Raw genomic sequence first — 21813 nt, 5'->3', positions numbered from 1 at the left:
TCTGATAGAATTCTGCACTAAAACCATCTAGTCCTGAGCTTTTTTTTTTTTCTTTTTCTTTTTCTTTTTTTTGGTTGGGAGATTTTTAATAAGTGCATCTATTTTTTTAGGGGTTATTGGACTGTTTAGACGGTTTAATCTGATTCTGATTTAACTTTGGTACGTGGTATCTGTATAGAAAATTGTCCATTTCATCCAGATTTTCCCGTTTTGTTGACTATAGGATTTGTAGTAGGATCTGGTGATTTTTTGAATTTTCTTGTTATATCTCCCTTTTCAGTTCTGATTTTGTTAATTTGGATACTGTCTTTGTACCCTCTGGTTAGTCTGGCTAAGGGTTTATCTATCTTGTTGATTTTCTCAAAGAACCAGCTCATAGTTTTGTTGTTTCTTTGTATAGTTCTTTTTGTTTCTACTTGGTTGATTCCAAACCCGACTTTGATTTTTTTTTCCTGCCATCTACTCCTCTTCAGTGTATTTGCTTCTTTTTGTTCTAGAGCTTTCAGGTGTGCTGTTAAGCTGCTAGTGTATGCTTTCTCCAGTTTCTTTTTGGAGGCCCTTAGAGCTATAAGTTTTCCTCTTAGCACTGTTTTCATAGTGTCCCATATGTTTTAGCTTGATGTGCCTTCATTTTCATTAAATTCTAAAAAGTCTTTCATTTCTTTCTTTATTTCTTCCTTGACCAAGTTATCATTGAGTAAAGTTGTTCAGCTTCCATGTGGGCTTTCTGTTGTTTTTGTTGTTACTGAAGACCAGCCTTAGTCCATGTTGATCTGATAGAATGCATGGGATTATTTCAATCTTCTTGTATCTATTAAGGCCCATTCCTAATAGTGCCACTCCCTAGGCAAAGGATATTCAAACTGCCACAGGGATCTCCATGGACAGTCTTGGCCAACAACCCAACTGAATGCAACACAGTCCCACCACTTAGAAACTTTGCCTGGCTACTGAAAGTATCCAGTTCAGAATCTATATTCCCACTAGGATCACTCTCGTAGACTCCAGGACTTTCAACTGCACTAAGTTTCTACATCAGCCCCCAAACACCCTCCAATTCTAGCTCTCTTTCCCTGAATTCTCCTCCTCCAACCCTTCCCCTTCCCCACATAACCTCCCCAACTCCTCCACCCTGTCCCCATCTGTCCCCAGTCCACCCATTTTTTTTTTGTTATTTGCATTTCCCAAGGACAACCATAAATCCTCTCTAGGACTCTCCTCTTTACCTAATCTCCCTAGGTCTGTGGATTTTACCTTATCATCTACTTAACAGATAATATCCACTTATAAGTGAATACATACTGCATTTGTCTTTCTGGGTCTGGGTTATTTCACTTGGGATATGTGATGTTTTGAATATGCTTGACCCAGGGATTGGCACTATTAGGAGGTGTGGCCTTGTTGAAGCAGGTATGGCCTTGTTGAATGAAGGGTGACACTGTGGGAGGTGGGCCTTGAGACACTCTTTTACCTGCCTGAGGATTCAGTCTTCTCCTGTTTGTCTTTAGAATAAGAGATAGAACTCTCATCTCCTCCAGCACCATGCCTGCCTAGATGCTGCCATGCTTCTTACCACAATGATAATGGACTGAACCTCTGAACCTGTAAGCAAGTCCGAATTAAATGTTGTCCTTTATAAGAGTTGCTGTGGTGTCATGGTGTTTCTTCACAGCAATGAAACCATAAGTAAGACAAGATAATTTTTTCTAGTTGCATCCTTTTGCTTACAAATTTTATGATGTCACTTTTTAAAATACCTGAGTAATATTCCATTGTGTAGATGTACCACATTTTCTTTACTTATTCTTTGGTTGAGGGTCATCTAGGTTCTTTCCAGTTTCTTGCTATTATGAATAAAGCTACTATGAATATAGCTGACCAAGTGTCCTTGTAGTATGATGAAACATCCTTTGAATATATGCCCAATAGTAGTATTGCTGGGTCTTGAGGTAGATCAATTCCCAACTTTCTGTGGAACTACCATATTGATTTCCATAGTGACTATACAAGTTTGTACTTCCACCTACAATGGAGGAGTGTTTCCCTTGCTCCACATCCTTGCCAGCATGAGCTGTCACCTGTGTTATTGATCTTAGCCATTCTGACAGTTGTAAGATGCAATCTCAAATTAGTTTTGATTTGCATTTCCCTGATGGCTAAGGATGTTGAATATTTCTTTATGTTTTCTCAGCTGTTATGGCTATTCTTCGTTGTCAACTTATATATTAGTTGACTATATCTGGAATGAACTATTCATCTTCACCTTGCTAGTATATTTCATTAGCATTGCAGCCTACTTCTGTGGGATTCCAGCAAGTACAGAAGATCAACTGAGATACCCAGCCTTGTGGGACTGAGCAACTACTAGATTCTTGGACTTTTCATTCATAGCTAGCCATTTTTTAATTAGTTTTACTGCAGCCTGTTAGTCATTCCAACAAACTCCCTTTATAGATATAGATATGTATTGTATCAATATATATGTATGTATACATATATGTGTGTATATATACATATATATACATATACATACGTGTATATACATAGAAAGAGAGAAAGAGATTGAAGAGAGATTCATTTCATAAGTTCTGTGATTGTAGAGAACCCTGACTAATACAACAGCCATTTGAGATTCTTCTATTGAGAATTCTCCATTTTTAATTAGATTTTTGGGTTTTTTTATATCTAGTTTCTTGATTTATTTATATATTTTGGAGATTAGACCTCTATCAGATGTAGAGTTGGTAAAAAAAAAAAAAATCTTTTCCCATTCTGTAGGCTCTCCTTTTGGTTTTGTAAGATCCCATCTGTTAATTGTTGCCTTTAATGGATAAATAGAGTCCTGTTCAGAAAGTCCTGTCTTACACTTATATCTTGTAGGGGAATAAGTAGGATTTTTTTAAAAACATAATTTTAAAAAGCTAAATATAGTTAGACACAAGAATACACATCTGCAACACCAGTAACCAGGAAGTTGAGACTGGGGGATTACATATTTGAGCCAGCATATGCTATACAGTAAAAACGTTACCTCAAAAATTTGAAAATAATTTTTCAGATATATATTTGTAAAAATTCAGAGCAGCATTATTCAAATGGACCAAAAGTGTCCATCCATAATCTAAGGCACTCAGTTCTCAACTACAATGGAGGTCTGATATATGCAATGTCACACACAAAAAAACTTGAAAATATTATGCTAAGGGAAACCATGAGACACAAAAATACAAATATTACATGTTCTCACTTGCATTGACTTAACTAGTCAAATTCACAGGTGTGTGTGAGGTAGAAAGTAGACTAGAGATTATGAGGCTTAAGGAAAAGAATTGAAGAGCCACCTAAGGAGCTCAAAGTTTTCTTTGGAGTGACAAAGCATTTTAGAAACGAGCAGTTGTAACAGCTGTACAACCTCATGTATGTAACTAATGCCACTGGATTCAATAGAACTGCTTACGTTAAAACTGCTTACATTAAAATTTTTAACACTTATATTTCACCACATTTTCAAAAACTTAAATGCCGGGTATGGTGGCACACACCTTTGATCTAAGCACTCATACAGCAGGGGCAGTCAGTTCTCTCTGGGTTTGAGGCCAGCCTATTCTACATAGAGAGTTCCAGACCAGCCAGAGTTACTTGCCTTAACCCTGTCAACAAAGCAAAACATTAAGCCATATGGATATCTATATGTTTAGGTTTTTTTAAGAATCTAAATGAAAACCCAATTCACATGACAGATTCAAATACAAATAAGCCATAAAATCACTGTTTCCATAAAATCCAGGCAAAACACCCATACACATAAAAAAATACATCTTTATAAATACTCTGAGGTAGAAACATGATAATGAACACTGGCAACTAAGTTGGAAGCACAATAAAAAAAAAAAAAAGATACTTAGGGGAAACAAATCTTCTAGTTTAAAAAAGGTACTGATTTCTGGGGCTGGGGAAGCTTGCTCAGTCAGTAAAGTGTAAAGTGTTTGCCTTTCATGCCTGAGAACCTGAGTTAATCCTTAGAACCCAAGAGAAGAACTGAAAGTGATGGTGGCATGTGCTTATAATCCCAACACTGCGGAAACAAAGACATGGTTTCTGAAGCTTGCTGGCCAGCCAGCCAGCCTAGCCTACCAGGCAAGATCCAACCCAGTAAGAGACACTATTCCAAAAAATATGGTGGACAGTGCCTGATGAACAATGCATAAGGTTTTCCTCCTGACCTCCAAACACATATCTGTGCACATGCATGTGCACCCATACACATGTGCACCCACACACATGTGCAACCACACACATGAGCACATTCACATGCACATCCACACAACACAAGTAATAACCACTGAAGAGAATGAAAAATGGGATCTGAAAATAAAGACACTGTAGGAAAAGATATCAAGCAATAATGAAGAACAATTTAGAAAAAACTAAACTGAATATCAACTGAAAAAAAAACTTTACAAAGAAACAAAATCCAATTTATCCTGGGGGAATTGGTTTGGTTTGAGGAATTACAGAGCCAGAGAGCAGGAAGACCAACAGCAGACAGCAGGAGACACAGGACATCTTCACTGCATGTTCAGTAGTGTGCTATGATGCTATGGAGAGCAGAAAAGCAGAGGAAACCATAGCATAGGCACATATGGTGACTAGAACAGATAAGAGCAGCAACAGGAAACTCTTATCATCTCAAAACTGACTGGAGCAGTTGCAGGTACCATTTTAAAATGACCCTGTATCAAAATGTTTAAAAATTAAAAATAAATAAATGTTAAATGACCCTTATAGAACCTGATATTGTTATTTTGCTAAGGGCTCACTTTGTGAAACTGACTTATAGATATTTGTTTATATCCATAGATGGGAACTGCTCACAATCTTCATCAGAGATGCTTCATTTGCAATGGATAGCAGTCAATGGAGAAATATGTAACGAGTCACAGTGTTAAGGATAAGAGAGTAGGTGTTCATCTCTAAATAAGACACCTATATCAATTCCAACATTACCAAGGCTCTGGGAACATTGCAGAAGAGAAGGCAGAAAGTAAGAACCTCAGAATGGGGATGAAATTAAACTTTTTCAATTTAAAACAAAACAGCAAAGAGTTTTGCTGGGCCTCCCGTTTGATGGCTCCAGACTCTCTGTGAACTGAACAATTTGGAAACTCAGAGCCACAGTCACCAGAGTATACATGGCCAGCAGAGTACCTCTAAACTACAGGGAAGTAAAACTGAACAGAATGCAATGATGTTCAGACACTGCTGAGAGCCAACATCTACAGGGAAACAAAGATGACAGTTTGGGGGGTTGGTAACTGTAGTGGTGGTTATGATGGATTGTGCTTTGTTTTGTTTTGTTTTGTTTTGTTTTGTTTTGTTTTGTTTTGTTTTGTTTTTTGAGGCAGGGCCTCACAATGTTATACAACATGGCCTGGAATTCTCTCTATACATACCAGATAGGCCTCAATCTCAGAGATCTGCCTACCTTTGCCTCCCGGATGCTGGCATCAAAAGAATCACCACCACACACAGCCTAAGACTAGGGTTATAAGTGGCACAGGAGACATAAAGAAAGACTTCTCTAAGGAAACTATCAGGAAAGAACTTATAATCTGATTTCCACATGCAAAAGAGCCCCAAGAACCCTGTGCTGCAGAGACCAATGGCTCCCACTCTCATTACCATACACAATATTGCATGGAACCAGCTAGAGACAGTGGGTTTTGAAACTACAGCTTTTCAACTTGGATACCTGTGCCAACAATTCACTCCATAAGTATTCTTTTTTATTTTATCATTTTACTTATTTGCTTATTTATTTATTCATTTAGTTAATTGCCACTATCATATATGCCTCAGGGCAGTGTGTTGGTTGATTGGTTGGTTGATTGGCTGGTTGGTTGGTTGGTTTGCTGGTTTATTGCTCAGTTATGACTTAGAACTATTATTTGTGTTTCTGCACCCTGGTTACTAGAAGGCATTCTTTACTGTATTATGCAGCCACAACTTATATATGCCTTCCCAATTTATTCTTGCATCTCTTCTTCTTTCCCTCAACCTTACCCACCCATCTTTATACATCTTAATTGTAACCTTCCACAGTCTTAACAATTTTGAAAATCTGTAGACCTTAACATTATCCTAATTTTTTCCTCCTGCCTACTTTACCACATCCCTTTTCTCTTCTCCATGTGAATCTAATATTTAATCTTTATCCTTAATCACTCTGCTTCCTTTCCACTCCTAATCTTATTACTAAATTGGGAGTATACCCACATAATGCCCTGGGTTATTTGTCTCCAACAGTACTGAAATCAGAGGAGCCACTGTTGTGAATTGGCTAGTATGACAATTGCATGTGGTCATATCAATCATCTCTGGTAACTCTCCCAGTTAATATCCTATTCAAGGAAAAACATAGAACTTACACTAGGCACTCCAGGACTGAGCTCCAGGACTGAGAAATTATTTTCTAAACCACACATGCAACTCTACCATGTCCAAGTTCCACTAGAACATTGCAAACACTTCAACTTAAAGAATATAGCTGAAAAGTAATAAACCAAAGCAAAGAAATCCCAACACAGTAACATAGGAAACATGAAACCCACGAAAATGTACCTCCACCAAAAATTAGTGTCTTAGCACTGTATAATATGACCCACTGAGAGAGAATTAGATGAAATCACTAACAGAGAAAAGAATAATTATAAGTATGTTTGATGGCATAAAAAATGTAAAAAATAAAGAAAGTGATACAGGATATGGAAGAGGAATCCAAGGAAAAGATAAAAATCCTGAAGAAAAACAAACCTAAAATAAATAAAAAAATAGTAGGTCAAATACAAAAGAACCCATGGAAAGTCTCAGCAATAGAAAGCATTTGGAAAGGACAGATTGTATAAGCTTGAAGGCAAGGTGGAGGAACTGACAACCCACGAAGGATGAAAGTAAAATATTAAGAAAGTATGTGGGGAATTCCAAGATATACACAGCACAAAAGACCAAATCTATGCATAAAAAAAAGAATAAGCTAGTTCTAAAGAAAAAGGAAAGATTAAGAACCATAATAAAATTCTCCCAATCTTCCATCTCTTTAGCAAAAGTGGTGCCAATCCAGATATACAATAGGCAGCTAAAACATCAGGCAGACAAGAGCAAAGGACTCCACTTATCATAATATAATCAAAACATTAAATACACAGAACAAAGGGAGTATACTAAAAGCAGCAACACAGATGGTCTGAGTCACAAATAAAGGCAGGCTCATGGGAATAATACTAAATTAATCAACTGAAAATTTAAAGTCAAGGGCCTTGGAATGTTACTTTTTTTTAACTACTGAAAGAAAAAAATCACTGACCCAAACTAGCATACCCAGAAACTCTCTCTGCCATAAATGAAGGAAACATAAAACCTTTTCTGTAATGAGATTAGACTATAGAAATTTATGACCACTAAGCCAGCACTACAGGAGATGGAATTCTTCAAACTGAAGAAAAGTAAAGGCCACAGGAAATAATTAACCATGCTAGGGTTAAGCAAAAGAGGAAGAGAACATAAAAACAAAAAATAAAAAAAATTTAACAAAATGGCATTAAGCAATGCATAACTTTCAGCAACTGTGAATATTAGTTGTCTTAATTAATCAATTAAAAAACAGACTAGTAAATTGAATTTTAAAAAAAGAGGATATCAGCTATTTGTTGCATCTAAGGAATGCACCTCTTAACAAAAGACACACACTACCTTAGGCTAGAAGGATAGAAAAAGGTATTCCAAGCAATTGGGCCCAGAAAATGAGTGGGTGTCACTGTTATGATATCTGGCAAAGCTATTAGGATATCTATTAGGAAAAGATAAAGAATGTCACTTCATACTGATCAACAGACCACTTCATCAATCAAGAGGATATTGCAGTTCTAAAGATATACGCCACAAAGGTTAACCCAATTTCATAAAACTACTATTAGTCTATGTATCAACCATTCTGGACTTGTTGGTAAAGTATATGCATATGAGAAGATGATAAATAAATAGATCAAAACTCCAGAGCTTTCTATCTCAGTAAAATGTCTAGGATTTTAATGGTTTAAGACTCAGAGATATCCTTTCTGAGGTGAAGAATATGTAGTTTCACTCTGCTCCTTCTACCACCAAGAAAGCACAAGGCTTAGTGGGCCTATTCTAGATGAAGTATGTTGCTGATTTGATTGTGTTACTCTAGCCCACATAGCAAATGGGTTGGAAGTTGCTAGTTTTTAATAGAGTCGAGACCGGGACAGCTTTTCAACAGGTCCAGGCTGCTATATGGGCTGTTAAACCTCTTAGATCACTAGGTCTAGCAGCCTCAATTGTATTTGATATGTTAATGACAGGGAGGATTGCTGTTTGGGTTCTTTGGGAAGATTCTATAGGTGAATCACAGAAGAGGCTCTTAAAATTTTATAATGAAGTTTATTCTTTTTTTTTTAACAATAATTTGACTAAATGATGGTTTTTAAAAAATTAAAACTTGAAACTTGGTTCCCTAACCAAATGGATACAAATCCACTAAGATGAATTAAAATTATAATGATGACAAATATGATTATCTCACTGATGCAGCCAACCACATTTGCATCAGGAAATAACAGATAATAATTAATGGGTGCTATACAGCAAGAGCTTTTAAGCATTTAATCCGAATGAGCTGGATTCTAAGCACCATGAGAAGACGTCACGGTTATGACCCTACTCTACTGAGAACACTGAGGTACAAGAAAATATCTATCTAAATTTACATAGCTTGCAAGGAAACGAGGCAGAGTTCAAACCTCATGTCAAGATGCATACCTTTAACCACTGTGCCATACTACCTCGAGAAAAGAACATGCTAAGCATGCCAGTGAAAGCTTGGAAAGATGTGACCCCATGTTCAAATACTGGCTTTCTTCCTTACTTAAATTAAAACAAAAACCAAAGCTTCATTAAAGTGAATATTAAATTTAACAGAATTTATTTCTAAAATGAATGCATCAGGCAGTGTTGAGAACTGGGAGAGATTCAAGCATCTCCCATAGCAATGTGGATGGGCAATACTTATAAACAACAAGAAGAAATCATGTGCATAGCAATGTGGATAGGCAATAGTTATAAACAAGAAGAAAAAAATCACATGCAGAAAACAACCATCTGACCAACTGGTAGCCTAAGATTGGCGGAAGTTTTGTTGTTGTGATCAAAAGTTCATTATTTATCACAGGAATAAGTGGCGCCTGAATCAGGAGCCTGAAAACTGGGGGAAGAACTGAGAAATGCTTGTCTTGAGTGGAGTTCCACAGAAAATGGAAGAAGTAAGAGTATCCTGCACCATAAGCAACAAACAGCATTCATGCTAGCGATAGTTATCTTTTGGAGGCTGGGTTGCAGGAGGTGCTTTAAGAGGATACAGCTAGGCTGAGGAGGTGTTAGCCCAATATCGACTTCACCTCAGGGTGACAGCAAAATTTTGAGCAGGGAAGTTATAGACAGGCCTTCGTCTGCAGCCTGAGAGTTGCCTCAGGCGAGATGAGCAGAATTAGGAGGAATTGGGGAAGTTAAGAAAACAGGGCACTGAGGAGTAACTATCAGTAGCTGCCACTGCACCTCCTAAAGATGGAGATGATGAGTTAGACCTTGAATATGAGACAGAGCAAGGGTTTCAGGGAAGCAGTTGGCCCCTCTCTGGGACACGTTAGCAAAAGAGAAGGAAAATGGATATAAGCTATTTCAGAGCTCTCCTAGGAACAGGAGGAAATCGGGAGAGTCCTGCTTCCTCTCTGGCTCCTCCTGGAGAAATCTTTAGTTCTGGTTATTGTCTGCCTTTGGCATGCCAATCTGTCCGTGTCTGTCAAAACTGACAGTTTTATGTTAAGTCTGTGTTCTTGTTTCATTGTTTGAATGATTGTTGTTCTGTGTTTCATGTTCAAAAGAAAAAAATGGTTAAAACCTTATCTGCTAGCTATCTACCCCTTGGTTTAGTTTAACTTGTTTAAAAGGCAGTCTTAGTGTGCACAGCAGAAACTGATAAGATACCCAGCACCAGTAGCTAGGAGTCAAACACAGCAAGAGAAGCCTTTCCAGGAGCTGATTGTGTGCATAAATTGCTCTTAAAGGGGACAGCAGCTTTTCTCTCTCTTTCTTTCTTTCTTTCTTTCTTTCTTTCTTTCTTTCTTTCTTCTATGGTAAGGAAGCTGATAGTTGTTTTTCCTAGAAAAAAATCTGTAATTGTGATTATTGGGTTTAGCAAGTGACAAGGTGCTTTTTCTCTTGAAATTACAGCTAGAAAAAGAAAATTTTTGTTTGACTTAAATATATGAGATGTGTATCTACTTCATTTTTGTTTCTGACTGGTATTAAAAGTACAAATATGTTCTGCATGTCTTGGCTATAGATTATTGGCTTATAAGTTATTGAGTATGATTAAAATTTGTAACATTGTTAACAGAAAGTTGGCTTAAAACTGGTAACTCAGGGTTGGAGTCATTCAGACAACCCATGGCATGAGCCAACCCCGGAAAACAGGTCTCTGAATATCCGAGAAACTAGACTTATAAAAGATAAGATTTAGGACAATGTCTCTTTGGTAGGGTATTGGAGGCTGCACAGTTGTACATTTGTGTGCAGGAATTGGCAGCCGAACTTTTTTGCATGGGGGTAATGCTCTTGGTGTTGATTTTAAAAAGAATGGATTGTTTAAAACTGGGTTTTACTTTCCAAAGTTGTGGTTGCTCTGGTATTGCAAGAGAAACTTAAAAATATAGGTAAACTACCAGTGTTCCATTGGCTGCAGTTTCCAATTCAATCACAGGCTTGGAATTTTTGACTCACCCATGTTTGTAGTTGAGAAAAGGATCGAGCAGGTAGAGATGATAGCAAGAGTAATAAAAGAGTTAAAAAAAACAGCTGTAGCACAGTACAGGCCTGCTGCCACTTTTACACAAGTTTTATTGGATACAGTGGTAGAAATTTACCCCCCCCCCCAAGATTGAAAAACTATATGTAAGGCTACTTTGTCAGGAGGAAATTACTTACTTTGAAGTTCTGAATGGCATGAATCAAGTAAGAGAACCGCAGAATACTCAGGCAGGTAATGCAGACTGGGATAATAACATGCTTCTAGGAGAGGGTCAATATGAAGGTAATGCTAATCAGATTGGGCTATCTGCAGGAGTGTACGCACAGATTGCAATGGCTGCCCACCGTGCTTGGAATCAATTACAACTAAAGGAGATCTCAGAGGGAGTTTTATCTAGGATCAAACAAGACCCTGATGAAACATTTCAGGGATTTGTGGATAGACTGCTAAAAGCAGCTGGTAGAATTTTTGGAGACCCCCAGGCAGGAGTTCCCTTTGTTACACAGTTGGCTTATGAGAATGCTAATGAGGCCTGCCATGCCGTACAGCCATACAAAGCAGATAGACTTACCTGGATACATTTGTCTTTGTGTTAAAATTGGACCCTCATACAATTAGGGTCTGGCCATGGCTGCTGTCTTACAAGGGACCAAGCAATGCTTTCACACAGATGAGGGAATAAAGGATGTTTTAAATGTGGAGGTTTGGGTCATTTTAGAAATGATTGTCCCAGGAACAAAGGCACTAGTAGACTCTCTTAGGCCCAGATTGAAAACATTTACATTTGAGTTAATGCAAACCTCAGAGTGGGCTCAGCAGAAGCTTGTATGGCATTCCATTTGTCTTGTTCATCCTGACTAGCCCCTAGAAGCCCCTAGAAAGGTTTTTTTCTGGATTTTGTTTATTGCCTTGTTTATTCCTTTGGGAGGAGGGGTCAGCCTCAGACCCCAAGGCATTCACAACAGGCAGCTTATGGGCCAGGAGTTATAGATAATGATTATGCCGGAGAAATTAGAATTATGGCTGCTTCCCCCCATGGCATTATAACTGTACCTGCTAACAAAAGAACTGTTCAACTTGTTTTAGTTCCCTTGCATCCTCTACCTTCCAAATTTGTTAAGAGTGAGAAAGGACAAGGTGGCTTTGGTTCCTCTGATGTGTACTGGGCTCAGTCTATTACTAGTAAGAGACATAACCTTAAATTACTAATCCAAGAAAAAAAAGGTCTGAAGGATTAATAGACACTGGAGCTGATGTACTCACTCACTTCCAAGTGATTGGTGATTCTATAAATCCAAAACAAAATTCAAACTTAAGATTTATGAAAGTTTAATGAAACTAAGAACTTGTTGGGCATTACAGCATGACTTGCCTACTCCAGCTGCCATTCCAGGACATGCATATAGAATTATTATGGATTTGGAGGGTTGTTTTTATACTGTTCCTTTGCATCCTGGTGACTGTGGAAAGTTTGCATTTAGTGTGTCTACTTGTAATTTTGAATAATCCATGAAGCAATATCATTGGAAACTTTTGCCACAGGGAATGGCTAATAGCCCTTCATTATTTAAAAAAAATTTATTGCTGCTTCAATATAAGAGGTTAGGACTTTGAATCCTTCAGTGAATATTATTCATTATATGGGTATTTTATGAGCTGATCTGTAGAAGTTTTACTGCAAGCCTTTGCTCTCATACAACAAGCTTTAAAATTTTGGGGAGTGCTTGTTGCTCCAGAAAAGATTCAAAGGCAATATCTTTTTCAATATTTGGGACCTCCGTTTTTTCCTAAGCAGATTGTGGCACAGAAAATTCCAATAAGAGAAGATAGTTGGGTCTGGAGAGATGGTTAACAGCACTTCAATTCCCAGCAACCAACATAGTGGCTCACAACCATCTGTAATGAGATCTAGTGCCCTCTTCTGGCTTTCCAGTGTATATGCAAAAAAAAAAAAAAGATAGTTTACTTTTAATGATTTTCAAAAGTCATTAGGAAATATTCATTGGCTAAGTGTTGGGGGCTGACTTTTAGCAGAAAGCAGCTGTCAGCTTTGCAGTCATCTTGAGCCATATACCGTGACATGTGACTTGGATTACAATAGCCTGCAACAGCTGAGCACACTCCAATAGTCTTGGTTTAGATACCTTGAGATTAAAGGTGCATAAGATTAAAGGTGTGTGAGATTAAAGGTGTGTAACTTAAGAGTGACTTAGAAGTGTGGAGATCTCCTTCCGGTCTGGGCCAGAGCACTGAGCAGATCTTGGGTGGCAGCTCTGCCCCCAACATCCAAGAACCCAGAGGAAGCAGGGATCCCAGGCACTCGAACTCAGGCAGTATCTTAGGTAAGCAGACAGCAGGGCCCGCCCTAAACAGGGAGTAACTGGGAACCAAAAGGACCCAGGAAGTTACTCCTGGCCCGGAACACTGGTTCCTTCCGGTCTGGGTCAGAGCACTGAGCAGATCTTGGGTGGCAGCTCTGTCCCCAACCTCCAAGAACCCAGAGGAAGCAGGGATCCCAGGCGCTCTAACTTGGACAGTGTCTTAGAAACTAGTTCTCAGATCTGAGGCCTAGATCAGACCTCTGCCAGGTCTGCTGTTGTGTGGACCCCGGATTCCACCTGAGACATACTGGAAGGTCCACTCAATCAAGAGCCACAGAGGAACAAATGAACTCAGAGCTTCAGACAACATATCCTGAGATATTCTAGAGGAGACACTGCACCCAGAACAGCAGACACCTAGCTGGACTACTACCTTGGAGGCACTATATCCTGAGGCATCCTAGAGGTACCACTGTAATCAGTGCAACTGGAAAAGATCACAGAGACATCTGGACCCCTAGGAGATCAGACACAAGCTAGATAACTAGAAAGACAGGCTTCAGTCAGAGACAGCAAGTACAGGCAGCACTAGAGTTAACCAGATGGCAAAAGGCAAGAGCAAGAATGTAAGCAACAGAAACCAAAGTTACATGGCATCATCAGAACCCAGCTCCCCCATCAGAGCAAGCCCTGAATACCCCATCACACCAGAAAAGCAGGAATCAGAATTAAAATCACTTCTCATGATGATGATAGAGGGCTTTAAGAAAGACATAAATAACACTCTCAAAGAACTTAAGGAGAGCACTGGTAGACAGATAGAAACCCTTAAAGAGGAAACACAAAAATCCCTTAAGGAATTTCAAGAAAATGCAACCAAACGGGAAAAGGAATTAAACAGAACCATGCAGGATCTAAAAATGGAAGTAGAAACAATAAAGAAATCACAAAGGGACAATACCCTGGAGATAGAAAACCTAAAAAAAAGATCAGGAGTCATAGACACAAGTATCACCAATAGAATTCAAGAGATGGAAGAGAGAATCTCATGTGCAGAAGATACCATGGAAAACATTGACACAACTGTCAAAGAAAATGCAAAATACAAAAAGCTACTAACCCAAAATATACAAGAAATCCAAGACACAATGAGAAGGCCAAACCTAAGGATAATAGGTATAGATGAGGGGGAAGACTCCCAACTTAAAGGACCAGTAAATATCCTCAACAAAATTAGAGAGGAAAACTTCCCTAACCTAAAGAAAGAGATGTCCATAAATATACAAGAAGCTTACAGAACTCCAAATAGTTTAGACCAGAAAAGAAATACTTCCCGCCATATAATAGTCAAAACATCAAATGTACAAAACAAAGAAAAAATACTAAAAGCAGTAAGGGAAAAAGGCAAAGTAACATATAAAGGCAGACCTATAAGAATTACACCAGATTTCTCACCAGAGACCATAAAAGCCAGAAGATCCTGGACCGATATCATACAGACCCTAAGAGAACACAAATGCCAGCCCAGACTACTATACCCAGCAAAACTCTCAATCATTATTGATGGAGAAACCAAAATATTCCATGACAAATCCAAATTTACACAGTATCTCAACACAAATCCAGCACTTCAAAAAATAATTGGTGGAAAACTCCAACACAAGGAGGGAAACTACAACCTAGAAAAAGCAAGAAAGTAATCTTCCAAAAACCCCAAAAGAAGATAGTTACACAAACATATCTCCACGGATGTTAGCCCAAAAGCTTGGATTAGCGAAGACTCAACCCACAGACCACATGAAGCTCATGAAAAAGGAAGACCAAGAGGGGATGCCTCAGTTCTACTTAGAACGAGAAACAAAAATGCTCAAGGGAGCAAATAGGGAAACAAAACATGGAACAGAAACTGAAGGAGGGGCCATCAGGAGACCTTTCTACCTGGGTATTCACCCCATGTACAGCCACCTAATCTAAACACTGTTGTGGATGGCTGGAAGTGCATAATGTGAGGAACATGATATAGCTGTCTCCTTAGAGGTCAGCCAAAGACTAAAACACTCAGAGGACAATGTTCACAATTAACCACTAATATGATCAGGGGTTTCCCAATGGAGAACTTAGTGAGAGAACTGAAGGAGCAGAAAGGGTTATTGACCCCAGGTGGAAAGCAACAATACCAAACAACCAGAGCCCCCCAGGGTCTAAACCACCAGCCAGGGAACACATAGGGAGGGACCCAAGACTCCAGAGGTATATGTAGGGGAGGATGGCCCTGTCGGACATAGGTGGGAGAGGAGTTTCTTGGTCCCATAAAAAAAATGAATGAAAAATGAATGAATGAACACACAGTGGGGGGGGGATGTGAGGGCAGGGAGGGGATAGTGAGGGGGGTAGGTGTGGTCACTGCCTCATAGAAGCATGAGGAGGGGGATGGGATAGGTTTCTGGGTAGTGGGAGGAAGTAGGCTAAGGGGATAAAATCTGAAAGGTAATACTACAACCAATTTTAAGAAGCGGGAAAAAAAAAAAGTCTTCAGAACCAACATCTTTAAAAAAAAAAATGTCAGCCCCCTGGGGGTGGGAAATTTTTTTTTTTCTTGATACTAAAACTTGTTCTGAGAATTGTATATTGCAGAATACACAGCCTTGGTGTATCTACTCATCAAGCGTACTGAGCAGACCTGCCCAAACCTCTGATGTCCTGGAATTCCATCTGGATTCAGTGAAGACACGGCATCAGAGGCTTATCAACTTACTCTCCCCCCCCCCACCCCTCTTCTAAAATCTCAATGCCCTTAATCAGCTTGAAGAAGTTAAAGAAGAGTCAGCGCCCCTATTCCCTGAGCTTGGGGACTAATGTGATTAATAATGGTCTGTCTTTCTAGGGACAAGTAGTGGTTTTGTTGGAACAGGGGGGATTAGCTAGGACTTACTGCATAGCCATAACCTACTGGTAGAAATCTGTATAATTATTATCAAGATGAAGTTATAAATTCTTAAATGCTACAAAATTTACTTTGATCTCAAATTTAAGGTTTTCATTGGTACGAGCCTCTTATTAATATAAAAATGAGATGAATATTGATACACTCATGGGCATTGTGCCTGTATAACACATTTAGGAATACAATGCCTAGACCCAGCCCTTTTTTAACTGATTTGGGACGGTTAACCTATGAGTTAAGGGACTATAGCAAATTCATATTTTTGAGTTTATTGTTAGGGTGCTTTTCATATTTTACTTAGAAATAGCTGAGAGGAGTTAACAGAAAACAGTCCAGGTTACCTTACATGGATAGTTGGTTTTCAAAACATCAGAAGTCCATAGAACTGATGCTACAAATATTTATATATTAATGTTCATATTGATTAGAGATCTGTCTGCTCCTGACAGCTTCCTGTCGAGGATTCTAAGAAGAAATTGAGCATCCTTGGAGTTACTCCAGTTGTGTGGTAACAGCCACTAGGCAAGAATTGCCTCTCTCCATCTACAGACAAATTACTGTCCAGAAAAGGACACTCATGCAGAATAGTCGACTGATTATATCTGCCTAGACAGAGTAATCAGTCCTTAATAATCCTGCATCACCAAGGTCTGTCAGATGATTCTGGGCCAGAAGGCTGAAGATTTGATGCTCCAATGTTTGGTAGTATAGGGGCTTTTCAGGTGTTCAGAGGTCTCTATAAATTGGGTAAGTTTTAGAAGCTATGCTTTGTGCTTCCCACAATTATAGTTAACTCAGTCATTCTGGATTTCTGACGTGGTTGAAAACTTATAGCTATTTACCGTAAGAGAAAAGATTTGAGTGGATGGTCATCAGCTGACATTCATCCTAAAGCCAGGTTCAGAAGTAAATGTTTTAGTTAGAATAGATGACAGAGGTGCTGGTTAGTCAACAAAATGATGGACTGGGTATTAGGACTATCTTGTACCTCACTGGTACAAATTGGCATAATTATGCTCTAATTGTATTTTGAGAGAAAAGTTTCATTTTAACAGGAAGGGTGATGTGTAGGAGGAGTACTGAGAGGAAGAAAAGGAGTAAGAAGAGGAGAAGAAGGAGAGGAGAAGCTAGGTGATGAAAGAGAGAAAGAGGGGGGAGACAGGGAGGCAGATATTCATGTATCTCCACCAGTCAAAGATAGTTGATATATCTAGGTTGGTCAGTGGGTTACACCTCTGATTGAACAATTCCAAACATATAACGCTTATGATTAACATTATTTTTAAAAAATGTATAAATGCAAAAAGGAAAAGGGGGCATGGGATAGGGGTTTTCTAAGGGGGGGGAATGGGGAAAGGGGATGGCATCTGAAGTGTAAATAAAATATCTAAAAAAAAAAAAAAAAAAAAAAAAAAAAAAAAAGAAGTGTGGAGGTAAGATTTAGAGACAAGACCTAAGGGCATGATTAAAGGTGTAACTTAGAGGCGTGGCTTAGAAGTAAGACATCTAAAAGGTAGAGGCAGACAGTAGAGAATCAGACATTAGGGAGACACATCAGACATTAGGTAGAAGACACTTGGCTCTAGACAGAACCAGACACAGCAGAGAGAAGACAGGTAGCAGGCACTTGGAAGAGAACTTGGAAGAAGTAACTTGGAACTTGGAGGGACTAGGAGCTAGGAACTAGGCACTAGGAACTCAAGACTTAGGACTTAGACTGAAGAATAAACAGGATTGAATTACACTCTGTCTGGTCTGCATTCTTCGAGTCAGTCCTCACTCTCATCTTGCTGAACCCCGACCCGCGGACCGGAGCTGCAGCTTGGGCCGGGATACAGTGGCCGCCCAAACGTGGGTCGGCCTGGGCCTCAACATTTTGCTTGGGCCATGACATTTTTTGGCCGCCCCAACGTGGGGCTAGTGTGGACCCCAACAGCTAAGGCCTCATCTTAAGCTTAACAGGAGAACTTAAAACTCTGTTTAATATTCTCAAGGGGAATGCAAATCTTCATTCCCCTAGACAATTAACTGATGAGGGACAAATAGCTTTGCAGAAAATAGAGGAAGCTGTTAGCCAACAACAGATGCATTATACAGACTAATCAATTGTTGGCTGTTTCACAGCAGTCCTTTGGCACAAGAGACCATTAATGTGGATTCATCTTTCTTCATCTGCAAGTAAAGTTTTAACACCCTATTATGAAACTGTTGCTGTATTAATACAGAATTGTAGGATAGAATCATGAAAGTATTTTGGATGAAATGTTTATTCCTTATTTCAAACAACAGCTAAACTGGTTATTACAGAATACTGATATTTGGACTATTGCATGGCAAACTTTTTAGGCAAATTTGACAATCATTATCCAAAAGACAAGTTGTTAGAATTTTCTTCTATGCATGCTTTTCTATTTCCTATAAATTACGCATGCAGCCCATAGAAAATGTGTTTACTGTATTTATCGATGTATTCATCTAATGGGAAGGCAGTATATGTAATTGGATCACATGTTCATTCTCTTTGAGTTTCCCCCTACTTCAGCACAAATAATGAATTATGTGCTGTAGCCACTGTTTTAGAAATGTTGAAAAATCAAGCTTTTAATTTGTATACAGATAGCCAATATATAGCTCATGGTTTACAATTGCTTGAAATTTTTCTGTTTTAGATTCTGCTAATTCTCAAATTTTACAGTTATTTATACAAGTACAGCTTAATTTAAGAAACATGTACTGTTCCTAACTTTATAGGACATTTAAGAGCTCATACTGGATTGCCTGGACCCCAGGGCAATGCTACAGCAGATTTGTATACCAGGCAGATTATAGGCCTTACAGGAACAATTGGCCATACAATCTCATTCTTTTATCATCAAAATAGTAATAGCTTGAAACAACAATTTGCTATTTCTAGAAAATGTGCATGTCAATTGTAAAAACTTGTTCTCAATGTCTTCAATTTTTTCATAATGGTATTGATCCTTGAGGACTCATACCTAATCAGTTATGGCAAATGAATGTTACTTATTTCTGATTTTGGAAAATTAGAATATGTACATGTGACTTGATACCCTTTCAGGCTTTCTAGTTGCAACTGCTTTAACAGGAGAAGCAACTAAAAATGTAATTAGTCATTGCCAACATTATTTTTCTATGCTTGGTGTTCCATATCAGATTACGACAAATAATGAAATTGGCTATTGCAAGCATGCATTTGAGACTTTTTGTTGACAATTTAATATTACCCATATTACTGGGATTCCTTATAATGCTCAAGGACAAGGTATTGTGAAACAAGTATTGTGAAACTTTAAAATAATATCTTCATAACTCTCTGAGTGTGGGAGAAGCATCTACTGGCACTTCTGCCCCGGTTTTGCAAGGAACTCTGAAAAACTGCCTTTTAAAAAAACAAAAGAGAGGGAGTTATATCCTACAAGTTCACCAAAAGCACACCTTGCTTTTGTCCTATTTGTTTTAAACTTTTTTGCAAACTGATGCTAAAGGTCAGTCTGCAGTGGATTAACACTGGCATCCAGTCACTTCCAGCTCATTTGCCAGGATTAAATGGCGAGACCCCCTAACTAATACATGAGATGGTCACAACCCTACTTTAATTTGGAGATGAGGTTCTGTCTGTGTTTCTTTACAAAAAGAAAATGGAGCTCGATGGCTGCCTGAAAGATTGGTTTGTCAAGTGGACATGGATCCTGAGCCTAATGATTATGATACTATGATGAAGACAGATCAAAAACCGTATCAGTCAGCTGAGTTAACCTGGAGTGTAATCTCCACTCTTACCGGAGAGCAAGTGTTTTCTATCACTACTCCATATCCACCATATACCTGGTGGCCAAACTTTGTGTTTGATCATTGTCAATTAGCAGTGGGATTAGATACCTGGGATTCCCACTTATAACTTTAATTTCTACACTGCTTGGACCATTAATTATAATCCTGTTGCCTTTAACTTTTGGACCTTGTATCTTAAACAGATTTGTTGCCTTCATACAGGGTCGCTTTCAGCAAGCTCAGCTATTTACCATGGCAATTATTCATCACTATGAAGAAATGCATTGAGTGCATATGTCCTTTAGTCTGAATGTTGCTTTGGTCTGTATGGGAAAGAGTGTGCTATAGAAGGCTGGTAGTCAGAAATGGGTAAGAGTGTTCTTGAGCATCTATTGACCTAAAGCAGAGGCATACATCAATGTTATGTTTGTTCTCCTTGATGGGTAACAAGGAGCAGTGTAGACACCAACTGAAGCGAGACATGGTCACCTACCCACTCTATACCCTAGACAGGAGATAGAAAAAAGTAAATCTTATGCCCCCATCAAGCTACTGGTACTGATCATCTTTAAAAAACAAAAAAGAGGGAATTGTGCCCTCCCCCAGCCTTGAGCAAGCCCAAAAGACCTTGTTTTCCACATGTACCTCAATGACCCATGTGGAGTCATCTGCCCTGGCTGCACGTACAACTTCCTACAGGAGCTTAGAAGAATAAACTGCTCGCTGAGCTTGCCTTGCAACATAATCCAGCAGAAACAAAAGATGGTTTCCCTGGGCTTCCCCTATATATACAAATACTAAATATTAAACTTTAACCCTTGAGCAGAAAACTTTGTCTTAGCTCCATGCTTCTCTTGCCCCTCCATCTCCTTTACATTTCCAACCCTCCTTTCAGATGAGCCCAGTTCATCCATGGCTGCTGAGCTGCTACAGGAATATAGCCCCAAAATAGTTTCCTCAATAAATTAAGTTGCAGTTTACTTTAAATGTGTTAGCTTTAGTCCAAATCTAGCATGAGCTATGTGATCTTATGGGTATCATTTATATTCGAGGCCACTCAATCACTTTCCATGGCAATAAAGATCCTTTTTTATTTAAATACAAACAAACAAACAAAATTTATTTATTTATTTATTTATTTATTTATTTATTTATTTACAAATGGTGCACACCTTTAATGCCAGCACTCAGGAGGCAGAGGCAGGGTATCTCTGAGTTTGAGGCCTGCCAGGTCTGCAGAATGAGTTTCAGGACAGGCAGGGCTACACAGAGAAACCCTATCTCTTAAACTCAAAACAAAACAAAAACTATTTATTTGTTTGTTTGTCTCTTTACTTATTTGTATGTGTATGGTCAATCTCATGCCACACATGCATGTTGAAGTCAGAGTACAATTTATGGAAATTAGTTCTTGCTTTCCATAATGTGGGTCTTAAGAATGAACTCAGATCTTAGCAGCAAGCACCTTTACTGCTTGAGCCATTTAACTGGTCCAAAATTAAGATTCTAATACTTCATTTACACAAAAATTTGGAAGTTTGGGGGAAAACTATAAATATAATACTGAAGACTAGAATCTGATGTCAAAAGAACTCAATCTATAACCCTACAATTTTAATTAATGCAATGTATAAGAAACTATTGAAAACACTATGCTTACTTAAACAATGTTAACTCAGAAACACACACACAAGCCACACTTTCAGGATCAACTGTGTTGTCTTTTATATTTACTGATATATGTATGTGCATATCAGTAGGGATTTTAAAAAGAGAGAAAGAGACCATGAATTTCAGACAAAGTAGGGAGGAGACATGGAAAAGGTTGAAAGAAGGGGATGGGGGACATAATTATATTTTAATTGGATTTTTAATCC

The 21813-nt window shown here is 38.5% G+C and overlaps 1 protein-coding gene across 3 annotated transcripts in view; it reads right to left on the bottom strand.

The window, feature by feature from the left end:
• Sugct (succinyl-CoA:glutarate-CoA transferase) overlaps window positions 1–21813 on the bottom strand; it is a 719395-nt gene that overhangs the window by 675854 nt on the left and 21728 nt on the right. The window lies entirely within an intron of this gene.

This window comes from Arvicanthis niloticus, chromosome 8 (genome assembly GCF_011762505.2).
Source record: "Arvicanthis niloticus isolate mArvNil1 chromosome 8, mArvNil1.pat.X, whole genome shotgun sequence".
Classification (NCBI taxonomy): Eukaryota; Metazoa; Chordata; class Mammalia; order Rodentia; family Muridae; genus Arvicanthis; species Arvicanthis niloticus.
This window is presented reverse-complemented; position numbering and strand designations above follow the sequence as displayed.